Source organism: Myotis nattereri, assembly GCF_964212035.1.
Source record: "Myotis nattereri genome assembly, chromosome: 13".
In the NCBI taxonomy this organism is placed as follows: Eukaryota; Metazoa; Chordata; class Mammalia; order Chiroptera; family Vespertilionidae; genus Myotis; species Myotis nattereri.
In genome coordinates this window covers 9,045,753-9,069,165 of record NC_138088.1, presented here as the reverse complement: position 1 = coordinate 9,069,165, position 23,413 = coordinate 9,045,753, and the positions used below count along the sequence as shown (strand labels likewise).

General features: G+C 43.2%; 1 pseudogene across 1 annotated transcript; it reads left to right on the top strand.

The window, feature by feature from the left end:
- Positions 1 to 16,031: 16,031 nt before the first annotated feature.
- Positions 16,032 to 17,012, top strand: LOC308529166 (mitochondrial 2-oxoglutarate/malate carrier protein-like; annotated as a pseudogene). Its single transcript has one exon. The product of its transcript is annotated as a mitochondrial 2-oxoglutarate/malate carrier protein-like (transcript).
- The last annotated feature ends 6,401 nt before the right edge of the window (positions 17,013 to 23,413 follow it).

The window sequence follows — 23,413 nt, the reverse complement described above, 5'->3', positions numbered from 1 at the left end:
CTTGGAATCAGAACAACCTCTCCCTCTGCAGATGCTGTTAGCGCATGGCGCAGGCCATTTTTGCTAATTTTTTGTGCAAATGGCAACATTCAGTAAAATTACAATAACTTTAGTTTTACATATTTTTTTTCAATGAAACTTTTTGTGATTTACTATAAAATGTATACTGAGTTATTTTTCTTAGAATCGCACTGAATGTGTGGCAAGGCAGAGAATTGTGTGAAGGGATGACTACGCAGTTGAATAGCTTACCGTTATACCTGGAAGTACATACATAATTCACCATTGTATGTGTTAATCCCTTTAGAGCAATAAAAATATATAAAAATAAATGTATTTATATGTTACCCTCATTCTACCGCTAGTCTATAAAAAAAGTATTAATACGTGTCCCGCGCTCTACTACCAGTCAACGTAAAATGTATAAATACGTTTCCTACATACAATGTGCTAATACTTCAGCTTCAATTATGTTAGGTCATAATCTTTTTATAATAAATCTAGTACTATTACGAAGACCCCATTTACTATTAAGATTTCTCAATAGCATGATGATTGCACCCCCTTTCAATTTTAATTTATGACATAGCATTCCCGAAGGAGTAATACTATTAAGAAATTCGATGGGAAAATTTTCCTTTTCAGCATCATCTGTTGAGTCAATGGAATCATCACTCAAACATGTGAAAATCTATTGAGTATATCCAAAATTTTTTCATTCAATTTTTGAACCTGCTCATTTTTTGGACAAAGAATCACACATTTAGGTATATTTTTAATATTATCTATAGATATGCTATTTCCAAAGGTAGCTTCAATAATAGGTACTTTACAAATCATTTCATGGGGGATTTCAATAATATCCCTTCCTGAATGAAAACTGCTATCAAGTTTGCCATCTCCAAGTTTTACTAACCATCCACTATAAGCAGAACCCTCTGATCTCGTATTTGTTTTCTGAAACATCCCCAAACATTGCAGTACTTTAAACTCATTTGTACTGGAGCCGATCGCATAGCATGTGGCACAATATTGAGACATTGTCGAAAATCTCCTTTAAGAAGGAGAACTTTCCCACCAAATGCAACATTCAAATTCATAATTTATCTTAGTAATCTGTCTATGGCAGGGGTGGGCAAACTTTTTGACTTGAGGGCCACAATGGGTTCTTAAACTGGACCGGAGGGCTGGAACAAAAGCATGGATGGAGTGTTTGTGTGAACTAATATAAATTCAAAGTAAACATCATTACATAAAAGGGTACGGTCTTTTTTTTCAATAGTTTTATTCATTTCAAACAGGCCGGATCCAGCCCATGGGCCGTAGTTTGCCCACGGCTGGTCTATGGTGTTTATAGCATGACTGGATGCCATGGTGCATTCATCAATAAGAAGTGGGGCCTTTTTAATGGTTTTAGCAACTTCACTCTTTATAGCGAGTCTAGAAATTGAAGTTTCATTTAATGGAATTGGTAATTTATATTGGGAATGAAAGGTTCTTCCACCAAGAAGTAAATTTGCTGTGGGTAAAACTATCACCATGATCTCTAATGTAATGTAATGTATTAAAACTTTATACAGATATGTTTTCCCACTACCCCCTGGACTATCCAAGAAAAGCATTCGGGGTGTACAGTTTGATCTTCAGTGGCTGAAGTTATAGTCTGAAAGGCTGACAACTGTTCATTATTCAGAGAATTTATCAAAACCTCTGCCTGTTGTTGCTTGTATGATTCATCACATGTATTTGCATTCATTAATAAAGGATAGTCCGGAAGTTTGAAATGTGAATATTTCACTCCATGCATTGTGAATACCACTTGAATTTTGTTAAGGGCATGCATTTCACAGTTTACACAGGCACCTTCTCTTCAGTGTAATTTCCAACAGAAATCTTTAATAAAATGAGATTTATTCTCATCCCATAATTTGCAGCAGAAGGACATCCAAACACACACATGTACACAAAAAGTTGCCGTAGTTGTTTGGGCATATTAAGGATGATTGCATCGTCAATTGTATCTTTCCAGATAGTGTCATCAAGTAATAATCCTCGGTGTTCAGCAGCTTCGCGAAATGTATCATAAATTACACCTCCTACAGTTCACAGATCATCAAAACTTATCGTACCTTTTACATGCAGAAGCAAAAGTCTAAGGTAATATCGTTCTGGCTCTCTAAAGCTCACAGTGAACAGTCTACCTAACACTTTATTCCCACCCCTTCGGTGTTTTGTCCACAAAGAATTATTAAACGCTGTGGAATCTCCCAATAATAATTACGTGCGTCGGAATCTTCTCTACTCAATAAGAACCAAGCCATCAAAGTCGAGTTATGCCTTTTAGCCCTACCTAAAACATCAGCAAAATCATCAGTATGAAAATACGAATTCTGATCATTTGGCAAATGATTAGCTAATCTTGTGATTGCATGAGATTGGTCATGCATTCACATTGCAAAAAGTCTCCAAACAGCCTCAGGAGTGCTCACATACCTTAAGTTAATGAAGTCCTGTCCTGTACTTCGTCATGATTGATAATATTTTTTTCAGAAATTTGAATATTTGCACAATTTTACCCTATATAGATGTATTTAAATAAGTATTTGACACTTAATCGATGCGCAGACTTGAACATTTATATGGCAGTTATATTTGAGGCACAAATATGGGTTATAAGGGACAATCCAAGTGTTATTGACAACTTTATTTCCAATAGAAATGGTACTACCAGATCTTCGTTTGTATTTGGGATATGCATCAGTATTTCCAAAGGTCGCATTTTGAAATTCTTTTGAATTTCCATTTTCCATACATGGACTATTTGGATTTTGTATTCCCCATGGTCTATGTACCATATTTGATTTTACAATTTGGAGAAGTCGAAGACACTGGTCTTCATCTGGAATTTCTGCTTTAACTATACGGTCAATCCCATCTTCTGTTCGTAATTTGGATTCACTAATATCAATATGTGAGCGTGAGGCAGTCCACGTTTCTGAAATTCAATGACATGAATTTTAGCTAATACTTTGCCAAATAAATGGAATTTACATATATCATTTAAAAGAGCATTCAGCTTAATATTAAAAACTCTGGCTACCAAGTCAGGTCTGTTTTCAACTTTTTGCCAGCATTGTAAATTGTTTCTAATATCTGCCCATTTGGGGTTGCATATCATGGTTATAAATAAATCGGGCTTGTCATACTTCGTTACAATTGCCATAGCATCCTGATATTGCTGCTGCATATTTCTGGGACTACCCTTAAAAGATGATGGGAGTATTTTACCAATCGGCACTGTGTCATTTTCAGATCTAAATTTGAGATAATCCATCAAACAACTATATTTTTCAACTCTCAACTTAGATTGGTTTGCTTTAATGAAATTTATCCGATTGGCCTTCCTTTTTGAATATGAATCCACAATAAACTGTTGAGTTGATTTTCCTACATTTAAAATAGGATTGAATATGTCCCGCACAGAGAGATGAAATCCATAATACTGCATTTGCGTGACTCGTGTCCTTACATTTTGTCTTGTATTATTGTTGATTACACTGTTGTCTCTGAGTCTTAATGCAATGTCTGTTCCTCAGCCTTTTTCACCATGTGGAAAAAGAATAGGATATGTCATTGCATCTAATGTAGGAAACAGGATATTGATTTGTTTCATTTCAGTGGCATTTGGATTATTGGGATCTGGTTTACAATGAAAGAGCAAGTCCCTTTCAAAAGGAGGTTCTCCATCTTCATTTCTGAATATGACAGCAACCTCAGTTACACAGGGATAATTATATCTACCTGGGTCACTGTTATGATCATATTTAATCACCATTGTTATTTCTGTGGGAGCAATACCTTTTGCTGCTGCTTCAGATTGGGCTTCCTTTTCTACCTCATCTACCATCTTGTATGATTTTGTTAATTTATTTCATGCATGAGGTTGTTGATGTTGATCATGAGTCTTTCTGAGCAGCCCTGGTTTTCTGGCATTGCTAATCTTTTACTTGTTGCTTTGGCTATATCAAAATATAGAGTTGGGCAAACTTCCAAGAAACACCATCCAAAGGATGTAAAGTTCCAGTATGGTGATAAACTTGTCCGTGTATCTAAAACAGTATGGCCCATATCCTGATGGCGATGCAATATTTGCACCCATGGAAGCAAAAGCAAAAGTACTATTGATGGAACAAATATTTTCCATGAAATTTTTACTGTCAGAATCCTCATTTGTCATTAATCTTTTTAAATATGCCAGGTATTCTGGAAAATGTGTATCATTTGGACAGACTTTACCTTTCCTACAACATCAAGTAAATTTCCCATCAGATGGTTTTTCATCAGAGAACTCTACACTAATAAAAGAGAAAGATGCAAGTTGATTGTACCTTCATGATGCCCACCAGCCAATCAGGAGTGAGTATGCAAATTACCACCCCCCCAAAAAAAGATGGTGGGTTAATTTTCATACACAGGTACCAAGTGGCCAGGGGCGGGGGCGATGACCGAGGCATTTTGCACCACCCCAGCCACTCCAGGCCTCTAGGCAGCATGGGAAGGCGGAAAGGCAGTTGCCGGCTGAGCGAAGGCAAAAAGGCGGCTCTGGCCAGAGCGAAGGCAGTGCTGACAGCCAGGGGAAGGAAGGCCCATTCTTGCACAAATCTTCGTGCATCATGCCTCTAGTTTAGTGATAGGCAAAATTGACATCTGTCATCCCATCACAACTATGTTCAAGGATTGCATCCTCATGTACTCCATTTTCGCTGAGAGGGCAGTTCCTACCAGTATTGGTAATACTTGTTGATGACTGTTCTTTAGACATATTCTGTCGTCACCACTGCCTTCTTTCAACTTCAGAGGCACGTTTGTCTTTAGACATTTTCTGTTGATAATGCTGGCTTCTTTCGGCTGCAGAGCTATCTTGTATCAATAGTTGCTCTTTAGACATATTCCCACCTCCTTGCTGTCAGGGTCTGAGATGCAGGTGAATGAGAGAGCCGACTGACCAATGGCTGATTCTGGCTGATTCTGTGGGGGTGGGACTCTCTCCTCCCTGCTGTCAGAGTCTGGGCCGGTGCCCGCGGGGACACAGCATCAAGTCCTCCTGCGCCAGGAGACCCAGAGTCAAGTCCCTGCCCACTTGCGTGTGCCTGCACCCATGCAGATGGATGCAGCATCCAGCCTCATGGGGGGACTGGGGGACTCCAGCCGCCCCCCAGCAGGACTGAAAGGACTGGGGACTCGGGCAGGGCTGAGGAGACTGGGCACCGTCTTGTGGCTATGGGTGCTGCCATCTTTGTGACAGTCCATTTGCATATTCCCTCTTTATTAGATAGGATTTGTTATATTCATTAAAATAAATACCTACTTATTTTACTATAAAAATAAAAGGTCTGATCTTTATACTACTTTAAATCATCTCACACACCACTGATACGTGTAACACATTTAGGGAAACGCGGCCCTACAAATTATTTCTAAATTGCTGCGTAGTGTCTGCCCAGTTCTCTGGGAAATGTCAGAAGGCTAAAAAAGACTTGGAGCTGTAGGCATTTTTCTGATGGAGAGGAAGATACTCTGCCCTATTTTAAGCTTTTTTCTTCAAACAAATGCTCATCACTGGAGACATTTGAAAATATCAAGAACTTAAAACAGAGCTGCTAGATAGTTTCATACCCTTCTTAAATATCAGCATCCCAAGTGATGCCAGCATGTACAGAATGAGACCCTTAATCTTTGGTGCTTTCCAAATAGACAAGGGAAAGAGGGTATTCAGGCAATTATAATATGTAAACAACTTGCTGTGCTTAGTGTAGTGGAAAGGACACTAAAACAGAAAACCTGCAGAGCCTGGGTCCCTGTCTCATCTCTGCCACCTACAGGCAGAACGGAACCTGTGGGTAAACTGCTCCCCATCTGTGGAACTCATTTTTTTCTTCTATAATGAAAGGGTTGGATTAGATGAAAGTTTCTCAGGCTAACATTATTGGGTAACACCCTAGTATCACCCTAACAAGAATGCAAAATATGCAGTAGTACTCATCATTTTTTTTCTAAATTTTTTTATTCTGAAAAAAAAAAAATACAACCACCAATGGACAGGGTAGTCTCTAAGAAATATTCAGAAGCCAACATTCCATCCACAGTTTAAAGTAAAATCTCTGTAAAGAGCACTTCAGAGGGGGCATCTTCTAATTGAGAATTTCTGGAGAAAGAGATTGGGAGTGGGAGGGAAGCAGTTGAAGAAAATCTGTGCTTGGCACAGGCCAATTAGCTCAGTTGGTCAGAGCCTCATCCAGATATGTCAAGGTTGCAAGTTCGATTCCTGAACAGGGCACATACAAGAATTAACCAATGAATGCATAAATAAGTGGAACAATAAATCTATCTCCCTCCCTCCCTCCCTTCCTCTCTTCCTCCCTTCCTCCCTTCCTCCCTTCCTCTCGCTTTCTAAAATCAATCAATTAAAAAACCCTGTGCTCACCCAGGACAGAACTAATGGGGACCTTTCTTCTGACCTGGGCAGGGGAGTCTGCCCTTGAATATATGAACACCAAAGGCTCACCTCAGACACTTTCCCAGGTCTTTGCCCCAGGCTGGCTTCCTCTGGGACACTCAGACTTGGCCCCAAGGTCCTCAGACATTAATTCACCCTGGGCTGTTTCATCTCCGTGCGCCAGCAAGCTGAAGTGTGTGCTTGGTAGCCTTTCGGGTTCCAGGTACTAATTCTCACTGAGGTCATCTCACTTTTATGTTTTGTGCAAAACTTTTTCAAAAAAGCAGTAGAAGGCTTTGCATTAACAAAGGCAATGCTTCAAGATGCACAAAATAGCTCCAAGATTTACAGTCGCCTGAATTTCACTTATCGCTCCTTTAACCATGGTCTTGGTCTTCTGAGTTTAACAAGCATATCTCCCTGTACACGTATTTGCGTCTTGTGACCCCTCGTTGCTCGTGTGACCTGCCTTAGGGATGAGTCCTTAGGAGCCACCTTTATAAGGCCCTCCTGCCATCAGCAGGGTTACACACTCTGCTGATTCAGTCGCTTGTCATTTCACTGTGTGACAGATTTATGCAGGCACAGGCACATTGGGTCCACACCAAGGGCCTCCTCCAGATCAAACGCCCAGGTCCCCTGCACCACCTGTGAGGGGCTAACATCACTCCCAATCATCTGAAATAATCTCAGGCTCAGAGATGAAGACCTTCACCCAGGCCACACCCAGGCCTTCCAGCCAGCAGGGCTCTGGCCTCAGACTCCTAGCCTTGGGCCCAAGGCTGTCCCAGGTCAGCCCCAGCACCCCTCCCCACCCAAGGCTCCCTCCACATGCCTTGTTGCACCAGTAAGAGCTAAAACTCAGTAGGTATCAATCATGGCAGGCACTTTATACCTATTAATTTACTAGTACATGAAATAACGCTGAGAAAATAGTATGTTACCCCCATTTACAAATGAAGCAACACTGAGGCAGGGAGAATAGGCCATTTGTCTTAAATCACACAGATTCTAAGCACTGGAGCCAACATCCCAACCCAGGCAGACTGCCCTCTGCTTCCTTGCATAGTGTGGAAAGGCATTCATTCGCCTGCTGAGCTCAACCCTGCTGCAGCTGATGTGAGCACAAGACTGCAAGCAAGACCCCCCTGCAAAACACTCTGCCTCACTTCTGGTTTAACACCTTTTCTGCCTGTGAAGGGCGGCCAGAAAGTCACAGCTAAGGGAGTTGACCTATGTAAGGTCGTGAGAAACGTGGGTAGGGCCTGCCGGTGCAGCCTGTGAGCACTGGTCACGAGGCCCCCCGCCCACAGCAGGCCCACAGTGACTGCCTGCCTTGGGCCTGGGCGGGTAGAGCTGTGCACCTCCACCAGGGCCCTGCCAGCCAGGAAGCTGTTATGTGACAATGACTATTTCTCTGTATAGTTTTCATTACTTACCTATGAATCATTCGTCTCTTGTGGCCTTTTCTAATAAACTCTGAAATGTCTTGTTTTCTGCCAGAATCTCACTGGGGGATGTTGTTCTCTTTCTTTACACGCACACGCACACGCACTCACACACACACACCAGTTAAGGTCCGCAATGCCTTTTGCCTGCCTGCACGTTCCTGAATGTGCTTTCTACATATAAAATGTCCTCATACTAGATTAAAAGTCCAACTTAGATGCCACCTTTTCCAGAGAGCCTTCCTTGATCTCTTCGGGCAAAAGGATTAGACTCTTTCCCCTCTCTCAACTCTAAGAGGCTTTTCCTTAGCTCTTCCCCATGCCTTTATCTCCCATGTTCACACATTATCTTCCCAGATCCCCTTGAGGATGAAGTACTTGCTGTGCTCCTTGTCTCCATAATGCTTAGATCAATACCAATCAATAGATATTTGTTGAATTAATTTATTTTGATAGTTTTGGTCCCCAGTGTCGTCTGGTGTTAGAAATTAGATTGTGATTATCATTCATGGTCTCTGGTGATGATGAAGATTAAAAACAATGAAAGACAATAAGAAGTGCAAATGAAGGTGAACATTTGATTCAAAACAAGAAGATAAAGAAAAATTATGCATCCCACTTCTCATACAAGGAAATGTTATAAATTTGCATTAAGCACGTATCCTACTGGGTAGAGCCAAGAGCCTGTGGTTATCTCCATCTTACTCCTGGAAACTCTATAGTCCATAACCTTAATTCTCCTTCTGCTATAATATCAACACATTCACTGATCAAAATTTTAAAATATCGCAACAGAGCAAATTATCATTTTAACATTATTTTCTCACCCTCAAGTGATATTGGTGGATGGCTTAAAATATGTAAAAATATTCAATGTCTCAGTCATCCTCTGGGAAATTTAACTGTTGTTTTCATGTACATTAATAATTTCTTGGTGTAATTTTTCCCAAGAGAATGTATCAAGAGAAAGTGTGCATAGATTTACATATGTAATTGCTAATAAACCTCCCAAGAAGAAAATAGCCTTCCATCCAGGTGGAAACTGTATCACTTTAAATCAAAGCTTAATGACTATCGAAGTATTTTTCTGAAGTTATAGAAAAATGCTACGCTATAAGTCAAAGGAAATTAGGAAATCAAAATGGCAATTTTGACAAGCAGCTACTCATCTGATGGCTGTATGAGCACGTCCCAATCCCTATGATGCCTCATCTACCACTTTGTCTGCCCAGGCTGTGTACACCCTTCTAATGTGGAGGCAATTCCAACATAGTAGGAAGGTGTGGCTCTTCTCCCATCACCAAAGGGACAGGCAGTGCCTCCCCCAGCTCCCTGGCTCCAAGAGCATAGGCTTGTGATGATGAATCAAAAAGAACTGGCTAACAACTAGAATCCTGCAAATATTTAGCTTATAGGAAAGATGGCATCTCAAGTTAGAGCAATAGTGTTGTGGGTACATTTTTTAAGTCAATTGTGAAAAAAAAGATATTTAAAAGTTACTTATGACATTTGGGGTTGCTTCAAAATTCTCCAGCAATAATAATAAATGTGAGTGGGGGATAGACCCAATAAGGCAATTAGAGCTGTAATAATCAGGGAGACTGGAAATGGATGCATGGAAATTCATTATACTCTCTTGTATGCTTGACATTTTTCATAATAAGTTTTTTAAAAAAAAAAAAAAAACTTTTTTAAATGCAAGAGTATTTTAGGGCTGTCCTGAGCAGTGTTGGTGCTGGAGGCAGGCGAGCACCCAGCAGTACCAGTGGGCCTGCCCAGTTTACGTTGGTTGCTGTCCATTTTCTAAGCTAGGTTCTCCAGTCTTCCTGGAAAGTCAGTAAGCTACCTAATATCCTACAATACATTTTGTTTTCTGATTAAGTTCCCATAGTTTGCAACCGAGAACCTGAATAATAACACCTGGTAAGTTAAAAAATCCGGAAGTCTTTCAGGTTGCCTCAGCTAGTGAGTGCAACAAATTAACATGACACTGGACCACGGATGGCAAACACAGCTCAGAAGTGCAACTGTTCTCCCCTCCAAAACCCATGACTGGTTTTGATAATTAAACTGATAGGGATTAATTACCTTCCTGTTATACCTGCTTATGGCCTGAGAATCCTTCTCACAGCTCTCCAGGCAGCCACTGCCTCACATAGCTGACTGGGGAATTAAAAGATATTTGCCATTCCCAATCCAGGCAAAGCAGAATAAGTGGGAAAATTTGCCCCTCTCCTCTAAGAAGACCACATATTTTTAAGCTTATTAAATGAGTTTAAGAATATTGTGTCTGCCCTCTCTCTTCTCCATCTTCCCTTTCTCAACTGCAAAGGTACATATGACATATACATTACATGTGGTATGAATTAATATCAGAAACTCTTCAAAAGCAAACTTCACTGTAAAGGACTCTCCTTGCCCCTGACATCTCTTGTTCAGTCTAATCTCTGTATATGCTGGTTCATAACCCTGGGACTTTCTCAGGTGAAATCTGAAACGACCCCATAGACACAAGGCAAAGAGACACCAAAGAAAGAGGCTTTGTCATAAGCTCCCAGGCCTTGTATCTTCTAACTTCGCACAATGGCATGCTGAAGTCTCCAACTTACCCTGTTCTCCCATCTCGTCTGTCAGCCCTGAAGTTAGCAGAGTAGTGAACAACCAAATGCTCTTTTTCAATCTCAGCTCTTCTTCCAATTTCCTAACTTGAACTTCAGCCTTTAGTTGGGCATCCATGTCCAACCAAACTGCCCACAGTAGAGGCCAGCCCACTGCACAGCTGTTCATTTCCCTTCCTCAAACAAGTGCAGTGACCAGCTGGCATTTATGGGGCATCCCGTACTCAGGAGGCGATATAGAGGTCACGCCGGGATTTATCTTGCATATCCCTTTTCCCAAGACCCCTTTCTCCTGCCTCCTGGGTGGCTCACCAGTTGTTAGTTCCCAACCCTGCGAGTCTCCCGGGTGAAATCTGAAATGGGGAGGGCAAGGAGAGGTAAGAGGCAGGCCACTCGAGTTCGGTAGCTGGCAGGTTGTATGCAAGGGAGCTGACGTATGAGCCTTGCCTTCGCAAGACAAGTTGATCTCCACATTTGCTCACCAGAATCTTAAAGTTTTGACACAGGCCCTAATGGGGGACAGTCATGTACACAGTCCAGAGGGTCAGGACAACACCTTACTCCCTCACGACTGCGTCCTTGTGGCGGCTTCCAACTCAGGGAAGGCACTCGGAATGCACCTTGCAAGGTCAAGGGAGGGCCTCCCAGGAGCATTGCTCTGGTCCTGTGCTCAGGCCAACCATGGGCGCCTTCTCTCGGTGACCTCCTCCACCAGCATCATCTACCGCAAACTACTTGCCCCACACACACCTCACACATATTTCATAGCAGGGTTTTTTAAGTCCTTCTAAGAACAGGAGAAGGGCACATGAATTGGCATTTCCCAGCCCTGGAGGAGGTGCCAAATTGCATACTACAAATTCTGGCTTCTGGAGCTATCTTATCATAAAAGCAGAAATAAGTAAACAGGATCGAGGTTAACCCACACAGATCATGAAACTCAGAGAAACCACCACAAGCAAAAAGTGTAAAAATAGTCACTTTCCCTCAAAAGTTAGTACTTCAAGAAAGAACAGCAGCTTCCCCTCCCACTCACTTACCCCTGGGACCACCACACCCATGTGAGGAGCAGGGAGAGAAGCTGGGCTCAGGTTTCAGGTCTGCTACTCAGAGCATGACCTTGACAGTAACCTCAACCTGGACCTGCCCCTTCTGCTCTCTGTGCCTCGCCTGGGTGTAACAGAATGGAGTGAGGGGCTTTGTGGGAGGTTCTTGTTTTCCTAGAATTGGTTACCAAAGCCCGTGGCCAAGATCAAAAGGAGCCAAGTACCCTGCGCAGCACATTCAAAACGTGCCAGCAGGGACCATTTCAGGGTTTATGGGGCGCAATCCTCGACTACCACTGCCCTTTCACAATCACCAACACACCCTCTCCAACCCTGAACAGTAAAAAAATTCTCATGGAGAGACATCCGTTTCCTTAACCCACTGTAGGGGAGGAGGCACTTCCAGCTCCATTTCCTGAAGCAGGGAAAGAGGCCCAAGAGACCCCATCGCGTTTGCAGGTGAGAGGTACAGCACACGGGTGAGAGGTACGGTACGCAGGAAGGGGGGGATCCACATGAAGTGCTGTGGTGTCTGCCTGGCCACCGGGACTGCTGGGAGAATAGCTGGGCAGATGGGCAGGAATGGCCCCAAGAGCTGCAGAGAATTGACTTGACAATTTAACAGTATTTAGGAAGATTTAACTGTTTGCCCTCAGACCAAATGAGGTTAGAGCCCTCGGGCTTGTTGGAGAAACTGGAGGCCACAGGCAAAGGTCAGGCAACGGTGCAGCAAAGTCTCAGAGCTCCTCTAGCCACCAGTGAGCCTGTGGATGCTGCCTGTCCTCTCTGAGCCCGTGGGCAACAAGCAGGACCGATGGTGGTAACCAGTAGAAATGGGCTCCAGCACCAGATTGCAAGCAGAGGAGAGGGAACAGTGGAGGATGGAAGAGAGCAGGCTGTTCCTCACTCTCCCCGCTCGGGCCCAGCTGCACATCAGAATCCCCTGGAGACTTTGAAACCTGGTCCCACCCCAACCCAGTGGCATCAGCGCCTCTGGCACCAGCATCTAAGTGGTGGGATTTGTAACGCTCTGCGGTGATACCGACGTGCAGCAGGAGAGATGAGAAAACCGTAGAATTGATTACAAGGTTGACATAAAACTGGAATGATTTGTCTAATCGTAGCTGAAAATGCATAAAACTGGGAAGAAACCTGGGGCCACACCTATCCACGGAGAAAATATAACAGTATTTAGAAAGATTTAACTGTTTTATGTTTATATCCTCCAAAGAACTAAGAATCCCCTATCACATTAAATGGGGATACAAATAACATCTAACTCACATGGTTGTGGGTTTTAAAGAAGCGTGTGGAATGGTCACGCGGGCAGACATTCTGTTTGTTCCATAGCTGAAACCCTAGCCTTGCACAGCACACCACAGGCTCTCAAAGCCATTGTTGAATGAATGGTCATGGACAAATGCTAGTCAACTGTAAGCTTATGCTACAGATCAGCCTACAGAAACCTCCAAATGAATTAGCTCTTCTAACACTGAGTTCCCCAAAAGCAGGAACAAAGACAAAGACATGGGCTCAAGTAGTTTATTTGGGAGGCGATTCCAGGAAGCCAGAGAGAGAACGAGAGACAGGGAAGGAAGCAGGCCCAACAACAGGTGCTTAATCAAGCTGATGACTGCTGTGTGTAACGAAGGCTGTCCTGCCAGGGGAGCCATGCAGCCATGAAGCAGCGTTGTGGTCACAGGCTTAGGGTTGGGGCTTTTACCCACCAACTCCTGCTCGCAATGGTGCTGGTTACTGTAGGGCACCAATTCCCTCACACTTCCGGGCCGGAGCATGTGGGCTGAGCAAGCGCCTTGCATGCTAGAGAAATCCCTGAGGCCAGAGCTGAGACCCATGAGCATCTGAGGCGAGAGGGGGTCTGCAGGAGAGCTTCCACCACACTGCAGCTGGAAGCAGAGGCGGGCTGAGGGCACCTGGCCTGGGACACCAACAGCATCTGCTCCAGGCCTCCTACCTAATCCAGTGTTAACAGGTGGGAACTGTCAATGAAAGTTTTGTGAGTGCCTTGGGAGACAGCCATGTCTCTAATCACAGAACCATTTTATAATTTAAAAGGGATTTAATTCTCTTCTCTGTCTAGACAGAAACTAAGCTGGGAGAATGACTCCCTCTCTGTATATTTAAACAGAACATTTCGTGTGCACCTTAAGTTAAGATATGTTAGTCTCTAGTGTGGAAAGTCAGATTAACACACATTACTTTGCAGGGAAACTAATTAAATTTTCTATCTTCTTCCTTGGCCTCTATCAATTAGCTGTAATTTAAACTTTACCTGGGTCTTTCCATAGAGGAAATAAAGCACACAACCAAAGCCCTGGAAAGCAAATACTGTGTTCTTAGGGGAAACATGTAAAGTATGAGATAAAAGCTGAGAACCTGGGTAGTTCAGAGCTCGACTAATTTCAAAGTCTATTGTTCTAGGAGGATAAAACCTCGATGGCACAAAGAACTTAACAAATATGCCGGCCGACATTATCCATTACAAGGAGATATTAATGAAATTCATATTCCCACAGATAAAGAAAATCAAACAGAGAAACAGACCAAATCACAGAGCAAAGAAAGCTATCCTACATAATATTGCTGCCTAGGTTTTCTCTCATAGGAGTTCTGGATGTTCCCACAGGCTAATCAAAGGGCTAGTTGAAGAAATGATCAGAATCAGAGAGGACCCAAACGTATTCTTGAAAAGTAATCGGACTTTGCCCAGTCCTTCACAGCCTATGGGAGTTAATAGGGTGACGTTAGCAGAAATCACTCATTTCCCACTAGGCTATGCCCGACAGGACACTCTGAGTTTTTCATGGAGTCACGGGTATATTTATGAACACTTCTGCTCCATGTGAGTGCTACTGTTATATCCTGCCAGGCATCCTCTCACAGGGCAGCGGAACTCCTGGGACCCAGGATGTCAACACTGCACAGTGGTCCCTCTCCCTCTGTCTTATGCTCTGTTTCGGGAGCGTCCAAGCTGGTTCGCTCATCTCTAGTGTCTTAGAGACACAGCGCTGTCAAGATTTTATGTACTGCACACATGCTCTCCAAGGGACTCTGGCATCTGTGAAATCCAAAGAGTAAGGACTTGGAACAAACTGAATTGCGAACAGTTCTAAGTCCTACAACCGCTTCCCATTGGCTCTGGATAGTTGGAGACTTCTCCAGGATTCCTTCTCCCTTTAGGTGGCTTCCTTTCCCACGAGGCACCATAGTCCCTCCAGATCTGACCAGGTGGTCCTGCCCCAGTCTAGAACCTACTTGATAAAAAACAAAATGGGGATTTTTATTTATTGTACTCAATTTTAAATGCTTGTTCTCCTTAATGAGTACTTTCTTTACCCAATTGCTCAATTAATTTTCACTAAGCATCCCCAGGAGATCATGTTAAAATGCAGATTCTGACTCAGTACATCAGGGTTGGGGCCAAAGATCCTGCATCCTACGTGAGTCCCCAGGTGATACCTGCTAAGTGAGACTTAATAGATTTACAGTGACACACCCAGGCCCCTAGGAGGTAGTTGGACTAGAGAGATAAATGCAGCCCTATACAGTCAGCCGTACAAGGGGACATAGGTCTGAGAATGAGTACCTAGTCTTTAAAACACCCAGAATGTGATCCAGACCAAACTCAAACATCCTCTACACCAGTGGTTCTCAACCTTCTGGCCCTTTAAATACAGTTCCTCATGTTGTGACCCAACCATAAAATTATTTTCCTTGCTACTTCATAACTGTAATGTTGCTACTGTTATGAATCGTAATGTAAATATCTGATATGCAGGATGGTCTTAGGCGACCCCTGTGAAAGGGTCATTCGACCGCCAAAGGGGTCGCGACCCACAGGTTGAGAACCGCTGCTCTACACAGCAAAGGTTCTCAGACCTGAGTATGTGTCAGAAACACCTGGAAGGCTTGTTGAACGCAGACAGCTGGACCCCAACCCCAGAGCTTCTGTTTTAGGAGGTCCAGGTTGGAGCCCAAGAATCCGCATCTCTAACAAGTTCCCACCGATGCTGACGCTGCTGGCCCAGGGCCCACACCTGCAGAGCCTCTGCTTTAGCAACACCAGGAAGCCTCCTGCTGAAAGGGAAGGCAGCTCTGTGAGCATACATCACCCTTTGGTGCCTGCGCATACCCACCCCTGACAAGAATTTTAGAGAGTCCTGACCTCCTAACATGTGTACTACCCCCCACACCTGCAAACATGTTCCCAAGAGTCTTCCAACATAAGTCTCCATCTTTCCATCTTTAGGTTGAGTCTTTGTATGTAAAGTGGATTACTTATGGACAACACACAATTGGGTCTTTTATTAAAATACACTCTCCATCTGTCTTTTGATTAATGTATTGAGTCCATCTAAATTTAAAGTGATTATTTGGGGGTGTCGAGGGCCATCAAGCAGTGATGGCAGCAACAGCAAGTCCCAGGGGAGAGGATGGATGAAAACCCCATACCACCCTAAGTCTGTCAGGTTCCTGTTTGCGGGCCTGGCGGGATGGGAGCTACAATTTTTGTGCAACCCCTGGACCTGGTGAAGGACCAGATGCAGCTGAGCGGGGAAAGAGCCAAGACGAGAGAGTATAAAACCAGCTCCCATGGCCTCACCAGCTTCCTGAAGGCGGAGGGCTGAGTGGGCATTTACACCGGCTCTCAGCTGGCTGCCTGCACCAGGCCACTCCCACCACACTGACGTTGGCATCTGTGCTGGGGCTGATGGCGCACCCCTGGCTTTCTGCTGAAGGCCCTGACCGGCATGACTGCAGGTGCAACCGGTGGAAACACCACCAAGGTAACTCTTACCCGAATGTTCGCCAGTGGCTGGCTTCCAGCTGACCAGAGCCCTGGCTACAAAAGCGTGCTTAACGCCCTGATGTGAATCACCCTGGAAGAGGGGGGTCCCCACACTATGGAGGGGCTGCATCCCTACCGTGGCTCGGGCTGCCATTGTCAGCCAGCTCGCCTCTTACTCCCAATCCAAGCAGTTCTGACTGGTCTCAGGCTACTTCTCTGACAACATCCTGTGCCACTTCTGTGCCAGCATGGTCAGTGGCCTGGTCACTACTGCTGCCCCCATGCCCATGGACATTGTCAAGATCTAGAGCATGTGAATGATTGACGGGAAGCTAGAATTCAGAAACAGGCTGGATGTGCTGGTGAAGGTCTTCACTAGAGGGCTTCCTCGGCCTGTGGGCGGGCTTTACACCGCACTGTGCCCGCTTGGGCCCCCACACCATCGCCTTCATCTTCTTGGAGGAAATGAACAAGGCCTCCAAGTGTCTTTTCTCAGTGGCTGAGGCAGGCGAGGGGCCTGGAGCTGCTGTGGTGTGCCCCCACCCGTTCCCACTCACCTGCTGTCCTACAGTCAGTGTCCCCTGGGGGGCCTGAACTACTGCCCTGGGTCCTCTATTTTCCCTCCACAGTGTGGTTCCTTCTTCTTCTAAAGGACTTTGGTCTGTCCTACCCCTGCTCCAGCTCACCCTGCTTTCTTGATGTGCATCTCTCTGTCCCTGGCTGTGCCTTGGGGGAAGCTGAGAAACTCCCTGAGGATTTCCAGGGTGTAGGTTTCAGGGCACATAGGGCAGCAGAACATTCCCCTTCTTGGGAGGGAAACCAAGGCAGAGCTGAGGGGACCAGGGAGAGCAGAAGCTGTCAAGATGATCAAAGGGTCTGCAGTGGGAGGATGTGGCTCTTCCTCCCTCCACCTCACTAAGGACATAATCAATAAATTGGATTGATAACATCAAAAAATAAAATAAAGTGGCTATTTGTATTAATATCTACTATCTTTGTTACTGTCACCTATTGGTTTCATTTCTTCCTTGTTTCTTTTGTGTCCTTCTTTTCCTGCTTTCTGTGGTGTTAATTGGAATTTCGTGTGGTTCAATTTTATTTTCTCTCCTGTGTATCAATTATTCTTCTTTTTAAATTTTTTGGTTGCCCTAAAGTGTTCAATAAACATATTTAACTAATCTACATCTACTCTCAAATAACACCTTGCCTCTTTGTATCTGATAACAAAGTATTCTCAATTTCCCTCTCTGGCCCCTTGAGACAATGCTGTCATTCATTCCAACTATCCACTCGACATGTTGGCACTATCATTGCCTCAAGAGTCATCTTTTAGACAAATTAAAAAGAAGAAAATAAATTATTTTATTTTATCTTCATTTATTTCTTTGCAAATGTTCTTTCTTTCTTTATGTAGGTCCAACTTTCTGACCTATATCATTTCCATTTCTTGCAGGGCCAGCTTGATGGTGATGAGTTTCCTCAATTTTTATTGTTCTGAGAAAGTCTTTATTTCTCCTCCACTTCTGAAAGAACATTTTACTAATTATGGAATTCTAGCTTAGAGCCCTGGTGTGGCTCAGTTGGTTGGACATCGTCCCATGCACCAAAAGGTTGCCAGTTCATTTCCTGGTCAAGGAACAAGTGGGCCTGATCAATGTTTCACTTTCGCATCAATGTTTGTCTTTCTCTCTCTCTCTCTCTCTCTCTCTCTCTCTCTCTCTCTCTCTCTCTGAAAAATCAATAAAAAATCTTTTAAAAAATTATAGAGATTTTTTGATCAACACCTTAAATATTTCATTTCACTCTACTAGTATTCTTGTTTGCTTCGTTTCTGATTAAAATCCAGTATAATTCTTATCCTCATTTCTCTGTAAGTAGGTGATTTCCCACCACCACTGCCCACCCCACTGTTCCTGGACTGAAGGGATCTGTTTGCCTGCACTCACCAAAGCCCCTGAGACAAACAGGAGTTTGCAGCAAAGAATGTAAGGATAAATTATTTAAGGAGATGGCACCATGCCCAGAGTCACAACTAATGCCCAAAGACCTAGCTCCCCAATAGCTTCCAGGGGATGGATTATCCAGGGAAACAAATCATTAATCATGGTGACTAAAGAAGTTGGTCTATACTGATTGGTTGATGCTAGGGTAGGAGGCAATTGGTCATTGCATCTGGTCCTGATTTCAGTCATGGAGTTGTTCTGTCTGATTCAAAAGGATTCGCTCAGTGGGATCATTCCACTTTCCAGGGTCTAGAGCTAAAATACAACAGAGGCCAAATGTTATCTTTAGTTTGATTGAAAACTCTGTCTCTGTTGTCAATAGACCCAAGACCTTGTTCCTACAACTGCTGGATGCTGGGGCGGGGGGGAGGGGGGTGTCTTTAATATTCTTATTAAATCTCAATATTTCAGTGGGCCTATGACTCAGAGCCTCATTATCCTGAGGATTTAATGATTAAGCAAGGGAGAGGGAGGGGATGAATCAGGGTGTTGGGTGAGGCCAGCTTAAATCAAAAGGGCGGGGGGGGGGGGGAGATCAAAAGAAAAGGCCAGATTTTTAAAAATCAGGTTTTTGTGCAGTTACACCACCAGTTTCTTTCAAGATTTTCTCTCTGTCTTTTCTTATTTACAGTTTGAATATAATACGGCTGGATGAGAGTTGGCTCTTGTTTATTTATTTGTTTGTTTGGTCATTTAAACTGTTTGGTGTTCTCTGAGCTTCCTGGATCTGTGTTGTGTGGTCTGTCATTTTTTTTTTTTAAATTAAACATTCTCAGCCATTACTCAAATATTTTTTCTGTTCTGTTTACTGTTTCTTCTCCTTCTGTTCCAATTATATGCATGTGCCATGTCTCTTGATATCATCCCTCAGTTCTTGGGCATTTTATTCTGTTTTTCCGTTTGTTTGTTGTTTGTTTTTCATGCTCTCTTCTCTTCACATTTCAATTTAGGGAGTAGGGGAGTAACACCTGTGTTCAAGCTCACTGCTCTTTCTCTGGCAGATTCTAGTCTGCTGATGAGCCCATCGAGGCGTCCTTCCTCTCCATCACAGTGCTTTTGTCCTCTAGCATTGCCTTTTGATTCTTTCTTAGAGTCTCATACTCTCTGCTTACACTACTCATCTGTTCTTGCATGTTGTCTACCTTTTATATTAGAGCCCTTACCATATTGATCACAGCTATTTTCAATTCCCTGCCTGGTAATCCCAAAATCTGTGTCATACTTGAGTTCGCTTCTAAGGATGGTATTTCTCTTCAAAGTGTGCTTTGTTTTGCCTTTTAGTGTGGCTTGTAATTTCATGTTAGAAGATAGACATGCTGGTAATAAAAACCATTCTATTTTACCTTTTGTGTGGAGATTGATGGTCACTGGTAGGAGTCAGGTTATACTGAATGTTTGCTGTAGCTGTAGGTGCCAGAGGCTTCCCCCTTGTTTTGGTCTCCCCTCTTGACTTTAGGCTTCTTTAAGTTCTCCTCCACAGAGAAAGTGTGTGTCTTGCAGCTCTCTTAGCGGTAATCGCTGTTATTATACTGAAACCCTCTTGGTGTGGTTGTAAAGTGGGGGAGGGGGGTCTTTAATATTCTTATTAAATTTCAATATTTCAGTGGGCCTGTGACTCAGTGCTGTGACCTTCACAAGTATTTCTCCAGCGATATAGCTTTCTTCCCATCCCACCTTCCCCAGCTGCAGCATTTCCAGGCTACTCCCTTGAAGTCCTGACTTCTGTTCACTATGTTTTAGGTGAGACAGGAAAGCTAGAGGAGACTGGAGTGGGGGAAATATGTTCCTCCCAGGCGTGATAGGCCCTGGCAAAATCTGTACCTCTGGAGAGGAGGTATTTGTTATGAAGAAGATTGTGGGTATATTTCACAATGGTCCCCTGCCAGCACTGCAAGACCTTCCTCAGATATCCTCCATGAGAACCTGGTAAGGTTCTTAGAGCTACAACCCATGAAATTGTAAGGGATGCCGAAGACTGCAATCCCTAAGAGCTCCTCACTGTCATGCTAGTCCACATCAAGCAATTTTCCAAAATTACCAGCGAAGTGTTCTTACCAGTTTATGGCTCCAGCAACTGCCACTCCAGGTAAACAGCTGTGTCTCTCTGGATGCACCCGTCTCCAGATTTCAAGGTGGTCTTTTTCTCTGCATCTTCATTTCGGCAACAAGTCCAAGGAAAGTCATTGGTTTACAATTTGTCTGGCTTTTTCTTGTAAGAATAGGAGGGACAGCTTCCAAACCACTCACATGCAGAAGTTGATCTGGAAGTTCTTTTAATGTTAATCTAAACACAATAGATTCATAAAGGAAAGTACTTGATAAAAAAAAATTTGTATGGCATTTTAAAACCAAAGACTACCTATGCTACTGAATCATCTTCCTCAAAACTTTTATTGGAAAGCATGACTATGAACATGGAGACTTAAGTGCTTGGGTGTGGTATTTCTGCACAAGATATCCATAGCCTTCATGTAGCAGGGCCTGGTTGCATCTTCAGCTCACTCTACTATAAGGACAATATTTTCTTATCTATAACTAGAGGCCTGGTGCACAAATTCGTGCACTGGTGAGGTCCCTCAGCCTGGCCTGCGGGATCGGGCTGAAACTGGCTCTCCGACATCCCATGAGCGGTCCCAGATTGCGAGAGGGCGCAGGCCAGGCTGAGGGACCTCACCAGGGCACGATCAGGGCTGGAGAGTGATGCGGGAGGTTGGCCAGCAGAGGAGGAACCAAGGGAGGGCTCCACGATGTGTCTGGCCCATCTCACTCAGTCCCAATCTTCCAGACCCCAGCAGCAAGCTAACCTACCAGTTGGAACATCTGCCCCCTGGTGGTCAGTGCACGTCATAGCGAGCAGTTGAGCGGCCTTAGCATATCATTAGCATATTATGCTTTGATTGGTTGAACAGCCAACCAGTCAACCAGACACTCAGCATATTAGGCTTTTATTATATAGGATGGTTATGTTTGAAGAGAACTGTTTTATGTACAATGTGGCCAGCATGCTGGAATAATAAACCATAACTGTGTGCCTTTTATTTCTAAAGGTGGAATATTTACAATAAATAATAGCCATAATCTAGGAAGCTCAGCCTTAAGCAAGCATTATTGAATCTAAAATTTGAATGCCTTCACTTAGTTCTGTGCTGACTCAATACTAATTTAGAATATGTTCACCTCCATGTCTGTGAGTACATGTTATCAAATATATAAATAACCCTATTATTCACTTCACAATTCTTATATTAAAAGTGTCTTATTCAAATATTAAACATGACTAGAAACCAGAGAAATATAAATTAAATGCAGAATGAGGTACTCAGGCTATGTTCACAAAAGTAGAGACTCCAGGAGAATAGAGAGCATGGTAGGGCAATGTGTAAAGCATCAGATCACCTGACACAGCTGACCACGGTGTCATCCTAGGAGTCACTTGTCTGCTCATCTCTAAGCTTTGGCATTCTTACCTGAAAATGGGAACAATAATAGCACCTGTTAGCCCCAGCTAGGTGGTTCAGTTGGTTGGAGTGTCATCCCATGCACCAAAAAGGTTGTGAGTTCAATATTTCTCTTCCTTCCTCTCTCTCTAAAATCAGTAAACATAATCTTGAGTGAGGCTTAAAAAATAAAAAAAAATAATAGCACCTGTTAATGTGTGATGATGATTAAATAACAGTTCATGAGAAACTTAAGACAGTATCAACCAGAGAGTGAAAACTAAATAAGTTATGATTATTGCCAAGTCCAGAGTCATTTTGTGTCTGAAACATTCCAAATGTGTCTGTTCCACACATGTACAGCTTATAATCAGTACAGGCTTCAAGCCTATGGTCTCAGATTGCCTTGTACTTTATACCCCTTGTGGCTTCTCCCACCTCACTGTTTCTTCAACCTTTTAAGTGTCTATCAGACTTTTGGTCTTTTTTTTTTTTTTTACTTCCTATTTCCTTTTGTTCCTCCTACTTGGAATTCCACTTCTGGCTTGAAGTTCACAGCAGAATTTTAGTTTCACTAGATTTTATCATCAGAAAATCCCTAAATAGAACTTGCAGTGCCCTTCCACCATTTTCTACATGGGAAGACCCATCCACTTGACCCTGCTCTGTCCTCTTGGATCCCCCACCCACTTGGAAAATTTTAATTTCTTACATCGTAATAAGTAAATTCTTTTAAAAGACAATATGGCCGAAACCGGTTTGGCTCAGTGGATACAGCGTCGGCCTGCAGACTGAAAGGTCCCAGGTTCGATTCCAGTCAAGGTCATGTACCTCGGTTGCGGGCACATCCCCAGTAGGAGATGTGCAGGAGGCGGCTGATCGATGTTTCTCTCCCATCGATGTTTCTAACTCTCTATCTCTCTCTCCCTTCCTCTCTGTAAAAAATCAATAAAATATATTTTTAAAAAATAAAAAATAAATAAAATAAAAGACAATATGAAACTCTATATGAAGAGCTTAAGTGTTCATCATCCCTTCTGACTCAGTAATTTCACTTTCGAAAATGTATCCTAAGGAAATAATGCAAAATCTCTGTATATAAAAGGCTAAGTGACTGGCCAACCATATGTCCGACCATCTGACCAACTGGCGGGCCAGTACATATGACGCAAACTGGCAATTTAAAAATAAACTTTGACTCACGCATGCGCGATACATATAAAGCTGTTGCAGGCACCAATCACACGCATGTGGTTTGGTCTTTCATTGTTGATAATAAATTTGGTGACACTTCTATTATAGAGAAAGGGCAAATAACAATATTAAAGTATTTCTTCCAATTAATTTCCTTACAATGTGCACAAATCTGTGCACCGGGACACTAGTATAGGAATAAAACCATAGCATACAACATTTTTAATACAGACTTATTTATGATACTGATAAATTGGAAACAAACTAATGGTCCTACAGTAGAGGAATGCTTAATTAACTTATAGCACATTCACTCTATGGAATATTCTGCAGACATTAAAAAGAAAAATCATAGCCCTGG